Source organism: Alexandromys fortis, unplaced genomic scaffold (genome assembly GCF_014885135.2).
Source record: "Alexandromys fortis isolate MF-2015 unplaced genomic scaffold, M_Fortis_MF-2015_v1.1 scaffold_4, whole genome shotgun sequence".
NCBI classification, from domain to species: Eukaryota; Metazoa; Chordata; class Mammalia; order Rodentia; family Cricetidae; genus Alexandromys; species Alexandromys fortis.
Window position 1 is genome coordinate 31081872 of NW_026067944.1, and position 8495 is coordinate 31090366.

Consider the following 8495-nt stretch of genomic DNA (forward strand, 5'->3'; position numbering starts at 1 on the left):
ACCAATCCCTGAGAGGGAAATCTAGCATCCTGACCCTAATGGGAGCCAGTGAAATAAACATACCCTGGATTTGAAACCCAAACCAGTGAAAGAAGCATTTCAGTCTTGAATCCAGAACCAAATAAATGTATCTGGACTCTGAAGCCAGAGTCAAAGAAATGCACCTTGGCTCTGAACCAGAGCCAGTGAAAGAAATATGTCCTAATCTTTAAAAGTAGAGTCAAAAGACTAAAAAGAGACAGTGAAAGAAGCATAGTTTTTGTCTGAATGACCCGTCCCTTGGTGGATTAGGGTAGTGAAGTCCCCTACTATCAGTGTGTGAGGGTCAACACGTGATTTAAGCTGTAGTAGTGTTTCTTTTATAAAGGTGGGTGTCCTTGTATTTGGGGCATAGATGTTAAGAATTGAACTGTCATCTTAGTAGATTTTTTTTCCTTCGATGAATATGTAGTATCGTTCCCTATCTCTTTTGCTTAATTTTGGTTTGAAGTCTATTTTGTTACATACTAAAATGACTACACCAGTTTGCTTTTGGAGTCCATTTGCTTGGAATATCTTTTTCCAACCCTTTATCCTGAGGGAATATCTATTCTTGATGCTGAGATGTGTTTCTTGTAGGCAACAAAAGGATTAATTCTGTTAAACTGTGTCTCATTATTGTGGAATTGTGTTCATCAGTAATTCTTAATACCAGTAAACAATAATTGTTCATTTCTGTTATCTTGTTGTTGTCAGTGGTGGTAGTGATAGTGTACGTATGTGTGTGTATGTGTGTAAGAATTGTTAAAGAAATCCTTGTATATTTACATAATGAAGTATTACTCAGCAGTTAAAAAACATGATGAAATTTTTAGGCAAATGCATACAAAATTACCCTGAGTGAGGTGACCTAGGTCCAGAAAGATAAATATATTATATATTCACCACGATCACGCTACGTTCCACAGACTCAGATAGCTTAGTATAAAGGACAGCTCTAGGGAGGCTATCTTCTTGGAAAGGGATCTGTTGGTGGACTACACAAGCGGGGGACAGGAACAGGAAAGATTGGATTGGTGAGAGTGGGGTGGAAGAAGTGAATACAAGGGAGACAGATGTAATTGGTGGGTATTTGGAGGGCAGCAAAGACACCTACTGTGATGGAAATTTCCTGGCATATATGAGGATGACCCTGGTGAAGACTCCTTAGTAAAGAATCATACAGAGATGCAGGGTAATGAACTGGACCTCTTTTGTAGCCAGGCAAGGCTTCCAGCATAGGACTGTGTTATACCCTGTTGAGTTGTTGGTTGAGGAGGTCCCCTGGAGATCCCTAAACAACCCAGGCTGGTGCTAGAATAGATCACCCTCTGATATCTGACAGGAGAGGGCTCCATTGCTGAGAGACAATTTCCATTCAGCTCAATGAGTGTTGAGAAGGTAGAGAGGAGGAACTGGTACAGGCTGGGAGCCTTCACTCCTTCATTCTACTCTCTGATGTGGGAAGGTACTCTGCAGGCTGTGGGAAGAGAGACATGGATACCAACTGAGCCACAAAACCTTCTACCTGCCATCTGTCCTGCTGCAAGAAGCGCTGGAGCAACAGTAGCACAGAACACGTGGAAGAAGCCAAAAACCATTCGTTTTAACTAGAGACCCACCCCACATGGGAGCCCATGACCCATGCTGACTGGATAACCAAGAACTGGAGACTGGATAATCCAGAGTCTTAGAACCAAACATAGTGGCAAAATGATGTGGGATGTACTATAGGGGGAGGGTCCATGTGTAAAAAAAAGTTAAAAAATTATTTAAAGAGACACAGTACAGATAATCATAGATTAAAGGGAGCAAAAAAAAATAAGTCACGTAAAGATAAAAAATTCACAGAGAGTCTGGATTGTGTGTATTATTGTGTTTTCTTTACATTTTTTTGACTGTGAGGGAGCTAAGTACAGAGAGACATTTCATTGTATGGACAGTTAAGCTAAACCAGCATGTATATTCTATATCTATATCTATATCTATATCTATGTCTATGTCTATGTCTATGTCTATGTCTATGTCTATGTCTATGTCTATGTCTATCTCTATCTCTATCTCTATCTCTATCTCTATATATATAGAGAGAGAGACAGAGAGAGAGAGACAGAGAGAGAGAGAGACAGAGAGAGAGAGAGAGAGAGAGAGAGAGAGAGAGAGAGAGAGAGAGAAGGCAGCAGAGTCAGGGAGACACCATGTAGCTACCAGAGGAGAAAGATGCTGGAATGCTGGAATCTTACCAGTAGGCCACAGCCTTGTGGTGATACATAGATTAATAGAAATGGGTTAACTTAAGATCTAAGAGTTAGTTATTTTGTTTGAGTTAATAAGCTTGAGATAATAGGCTGAGAAGCTTATTTATTAACAAATGGTAATAAAATATATTCACAGCATACAGAGGGGAATTCCACATCATAAAATAAAATCAATGAAATGATTCCTAAAGGCATTTTGCTACACTTATAGATTGGTTCCTTGTACAGTTGTCATAAGAGAGGGTTCCTCCAGCAGCAGATGGGAGGAGGTACAGAAATCCATAGCCAAACATTATGCAGAGAGAGAGAGTCTAAATTTGAAGTCTCCATTGGGTCCCTCCCACTGGAGATTGGGGGACTCCATAGAAGAGGGAGTGGAAAGATTGTAGGACCAGAGGGGATGGAAGATACCAGGACAACATGGTCCAATGAAACAACTAAGCAGGGCTCTCATGGGCTCATAGAGACTGAAGCAACAAGTCCAGAGTCCAGGGCCTGAATGGGTCTGCACCAGGTCCTCTGTGCTTATGTATGTCCATTAGCTGGCTGTTTTGTGGGACTCCTAACAGTAGGAATGGGCATATATCTGATTTTTTTGTCTGCATTTGGGACTTCCTTCCTCCTACTGGGTTGCCTTTCCCAGCCTAGATATTATGACTTTCACCTTGTATTATTTTTATCTTTTTTTTTTTTGTCCTATCTGGCTATTGTTTCTTGGAGGCCTGTTCTTTCTGAAGAGAAAACAGAGGGGGAATAGATCTGAGGTAGAAGGAAAGAGGGGAAGCTAGGAGGAGTGGAAAGAGAAGAAATTTTGTCTTGTTGACCATGCCCTTTGCTTTACAGAATTTTCTCAGTTTTTAGGTGGTCCCACTTATTTATTTCTCTCAGTGTCTGTGCTACTGGGGTTATATTTAGGAAGTTGTCTCCTGTGCCAATGTGTTCAAGTGTACTTCCCACTTTCTCTTCTATGAGATTCAGTGTGGCTGGCTTTATGTTGAGGTCTTTGATCCATTTGGACTTGAGTTTTGTGCATGGTGATAGACATGGGTCTATTTTCATTCTTCTACATGTTGCTATCTAGTTATGCCAATACCATTTGTTGAATATGCTTCCCCTTTTCCATTTTATGTTTTTTGGTTTGTCAAAAATCAGGTGTTCATAAGTGTGTGGATTAATATTTGAGTCTTTGATTCAGTTCCGTTAGCCCTCCTGTCTGTTTTTATGCCAATATCAAGCTGTTTCCAGTAGTGTGGCTCTGTAGTAGAGTTTAAAGTCAGGAATTGTGATGCCTCCAATAATTTTTTTTTAAATTTTACTTTTTTTTAAAAAAATGATTTGGATGTTCTTTATTATACACATTTTAAAATGTTTCTAATTGAAATGGAACACACCGCTCTCCGCTTTCCTGTCTCTAGCCTCTCCTACTCACAGTTCCTCAAATTCTTCCAATGACCTCCTAGTTGATTGTTGACTGAGGCTTTCAGACCTGTCCCGTTCCCACAATCCTTCAGTCCCAATGAAATCACATAGAGTTCTGCATTAGCTATAAACTGACTGGCCCATTAGCGAAGGCTTCTTAGGAACTCATAACTTATATTAGCCCATTATTCTTGTCTACGGTAGCCATGTGGCTCAGTACCATTTTCAGCGAGTCAGTCACATCTTGCTTGCTCTATGGCTGGATCAGGACTGTGGAGGAATGGGCTTTCCTCTTCCCAGAATTTTTCTGTTCTTGTCATCCTGCCTCTTCTTCCTGCCTGGTTGTTCCGCCGATACTTCCTGACTGGCTACTGGCCAATCAGCATTTTATTAAAATACAACTGACGGGGTACAAATCATTGTCCCACAGCAGTTGATGGCATCTAAAGAAAAGCCCACTTCTTGACTCTGATCATAATATTTCTCTTTCTAAGTGACCTCTTCTCCACTACATTTTACAACTGTCTATGGCTCAAGAGAGTCCTATTGGGGAAGTGAACCTTTGTTTTACATCATGTATCCTCTGAAATTCCAACCCTGTTTGACTTCCTGTCCTGACTTCCTTCAATGATGGACTGTGATGTGCAAGTGTACGTCAAATAAACCCTTTCCCTTCCCACTTGCTTTTGGTCATGGTGTTTCATCACAGTAACAGTAACCCTAACTAGGACAAGTGGGAAATGGCAAATAATGAAGATGAAACACTCTAATTTCTCGTTAAAGCTCGGTGTTTTATTTATTCAGCTTTTCGGATTTCCTATTCCTATTGTGTGTGTCCTTTCCTCTTATGCTGATATTAGACAGGCTGATCTTTGAAATGATTGTTCTGAAGAACTTCTTTTAAGTCTTTGCATGCTTTTTCTTCTGTTCTTTATCACAAAGTATTACTCTCAATGTGGGAGCCAGTCAAAATACTTGAGTCATTGCTCGATGTATTCTTAACTATGCTACAAAGGAACACCACCCACACATTTTCTGCATCTTCTTTCTCAAGGGTTATTGGAGTTTATCGGAAATTCTAGGCAGGATTAAACAAAATGAAATCTAGGTCTTCAGGTGGTCATAATTAATAAGCTCACAAGCAACAGACTCAACAATAAAGAGATGCAATGATAGCACAGTCATAATATAAACAGCTTCAGATAAAACTTCATAAATCACATCATTTCTTCAAAACTCCAAAATAATGTATTTAGTATTATGTCACTAATGTAAAAAGACAGGAAGCTTAGTTTGAACTGTGAGACTAAGTAATTTAATCAAATAGAGGCTGTAATTATGGCTTGGAATTTATCAAGGATATCTGATAGTTAAGCTTTCTAACTGTTAGTTTACCTAAGACATACAGGAATTCTAAGTGTGTGAAAGAATTTGAGAGACTGGAAACTACATCCTATTTGGTACTTGCCAGGCAGTAAGGATTTTAGATGGTTAAACCTTAAGAATAAGAAGCCCATATAAAATTAACTTTCCATTTTAAATATTTGCATTATTTCATTCATTGAAAAATAATCTTATTAAAAATATGTTTTAAAAACAACCCTAATCATAGCCCTAACTTTAGTAGTAGCCCTAAATATGAACCTCATTCTAACACTAAACTTAGTCCCAGTACTAACCTTGAATATAACCTAGCCGCAACACATGATCTACCATTATAAATTTAACCATAATACTAACTACTAAATCCCATCTCTAGGCTGAAACTTAAATCTAGCTCTAACTATATTAACCCTGCCCTAAACCTGAACTCTATCCCTAGCCCTAACTCTTACTACAGCTCCATCCCAACCCCAACCTAACCCTAATCATAGCAGTAAACCAACACCCACAAAGTTAGAAAAAATTAAAACAAGGTAGAAATCGCTGCATTTCAATAGTTTGAAATGTGGAGAGTTGATTTAGGCGTGGTGCTGTGTGCCTTTTATTCCAGCACCTTGGAAGCAGAGGCAGGCCAGGCTCTGGAGGTCAGCCTGATCTACCGTGTTCCAGGCCAGCAAAGGGTACATAGTGAGACCCTATCTCAAAACAAAATAAGTAAACAAACCAAGAACCAAAACAAAACCAAGAGAGTCCTAGAGTCCATGAGCCTATGATGCATGCAAACACTTTTTAAGGCTTCTGTGACAGAAAGAGTGGAACTTCTGTGATAAAATTTTTATCTTCTATTTCTTTCGAAGTGGCAAAAGCTATCTAGATTAGCTTCAAAAACTGCTTTTTTAAGTATTTGATTTTGTATCATGGGTAGTTCCTGGGTGACATCAGCAAGATGGCTTCCCCAAGATACCTGCTGAGCCTCTCTCCTTAAAGAAAGGATCAACGTAAAGGTGTGTATACCCTACAAAATGAGAAAGGAGACTACGATGCCGGGCTAGGGTGGTGGGGAGGCAAGACAAATGTTACAGCAAGGACTAGAGGGGAAGTTACAAGGTATGTGTGTAGGGATCAGGGATCCAAGAGACTACAGGGTACAGGAGGAGAATCAACTAAAACAGACCTTGTTTGAAATGCCTAATATTGTGTGCTAATTTTATAAAGAAAAATAACTAAGAAACAAAGAAACCATAGCTGCTGTCTCACTGGGGTGTTTGAGAAAGAGGTCAACAGTATAGCAGAGCTGCAATGGAGATGTGATGGACCAAAACGTGGAGACTCATGATGGGACCATTAAGGAGTGAGGAAACAACACACAGCGTCTGCCATCCCATCTCCCCGGATACACAGTGAACCAAGAGTCCCTAAGTGCAGTGGGGAAGGTGCAAGTGAGAAGCCCCTGCAGTTCCCACTCATGAATGGGTACACGGAATATTTGCTGTTCTATAAAACTGAATCCCTCACAGGCACAGAGGAGCTGAGGGCTTTCATGATGGAATCAGTAGTGCTGCGTTACCTGAAGAGAGTCTAACTGCACTGTACTCTCTTTAACCCAAGTTCCTGCTTCACAATGCCCTTTAGAATCCCATACCAATGGTCCCTCGAATGACTGAACAGCCCATGAATCTTCTGCCTTGTCTACATTCCTGCGACCTAGGAAACCAGGAGCCCACTGAATCCCTGTGAAGAAGCCAAGGAGTCTTGTCCACACTTCTGAAGCCTGGAGAAGGTGTCAGTTATCCTGCCCACCCACCTGTGGCCCATCAAGGCATCTAGGCAGGTCACCCTACACAACAGGACCAACAGAGGCTCACAAAGGTATTTGTGAAACTGTAGACACTGATGGTCATCCCTTCTAGGACTAATGGTGGAGTCCTACTCCCATATGGCCCTAAGACACTGATAACAGAACCATCCCCCAAACTAGGACAATCCCCACGTGCAGGTGGGTCACCAAGGGGAGTCCAGACCAATCAGATGCTAAGGTCATTTGATCTCCGCTGCCAGGCCAGCTGCATCTTGTTTCCGTTGGCCAATCAAAGCATCTCCGCCCACAAGAAACCCACAGAAATGGATAAGAATCTTGCACCTGTATCCACAATGACAACCCTACAGCTGGAGCCTAGACCACGAAAACAGCTGCAGACATTACCAGTGTGGATTACGGTACCTGGCTGAAACAATGCCAATGCCCCCTTCTCAGCGATGCCCAGAGAAAGTGTTTCAGTATGAAAGCAATACTATGAAATTGGCACAAGAGAAAGAACTTATTCACAAGATGTGAAAATATCAGCACTGAAACATGAGAACCATCAAGCAGTAACGACGTAATATGTTCTAAAGGAACACAATTCTCTGTCAACAGACCTGAAAACAAGAAAATTGATAAAACAGCTAAAAAATAAAAATAGTGATTTTTTTAAAGGAAATTTGTTTAAATACAGATCAGGCACAGAACATGTTTTAACAAAGCTGTTAAAATAATTCATAATTCAAAACGACGTTCAGTAGTAATAAATAATTTAGAAGATGCAAACAGAGATACCAGAGATGAAAAATTCAAGGAAGCAGTTTGCTGTTGTGGCACACTCCTTTAATCCTATCGTTTAGGAGGTAGCTGTGAGAGGATCAGGAAATCAAGGTCACCTTTGGGTATGCAGCAAGGACAAGGCCAGAATGGGATGCTGGAGGCTCTGCCTAACAAGCGAAAGTGAAAGAATGAAAAGGAAAGGGACAACAGAAAGGAGTATAAAGCAACAAAAACTGAAGAACACATTTGAGAGCTTCAACAACAGACCTAGATCAAGCAGAAAAAGGACCTTGTTACAGAAGATATTTTGAAATAATCTAGTCACATAAAGAAAGGAAATGAAGAAAGTCTATAGAACTTAGGAGACATTGTTATTTTGTTCACACAGTGGATGTTCCTGAGGGATTTTAGAAAGGGGGAATCGTACAAAGCTTATTTAATAGGAAAAGTCTATCCTGTGGCTGACTAGTGGGCTGCTGTTCCACAAACGTTGGTCTGGGCTCCTTCTGAATGAAGACCGCAGAGTAGAAACAAACTGCATTTCCTCAGGCCCTACTAATGAATGAGGAAGAAAACACTTGATTATGACCAAACAGGAGAGTGAAGACTAGAAAATCCTCCTGTGAGGGAGGTCGGCTTCCTGGAATCAGCACAGGACTTACCAGGATGCCAAGTTCTTAGCATGAAGGAGATTTATTATCCCCTAGGGGCAAGCAGGGCATGGGAGGGGGCTGCAAAGGCAGCAGCCTTAGGAGCAGCAGCAGCAGCAATAACAAGCAGCAACAAAGCAAGAGAGCAAGAAAGCAAGGGTTTCTGCAGGATAGTTTTTTAAGGGG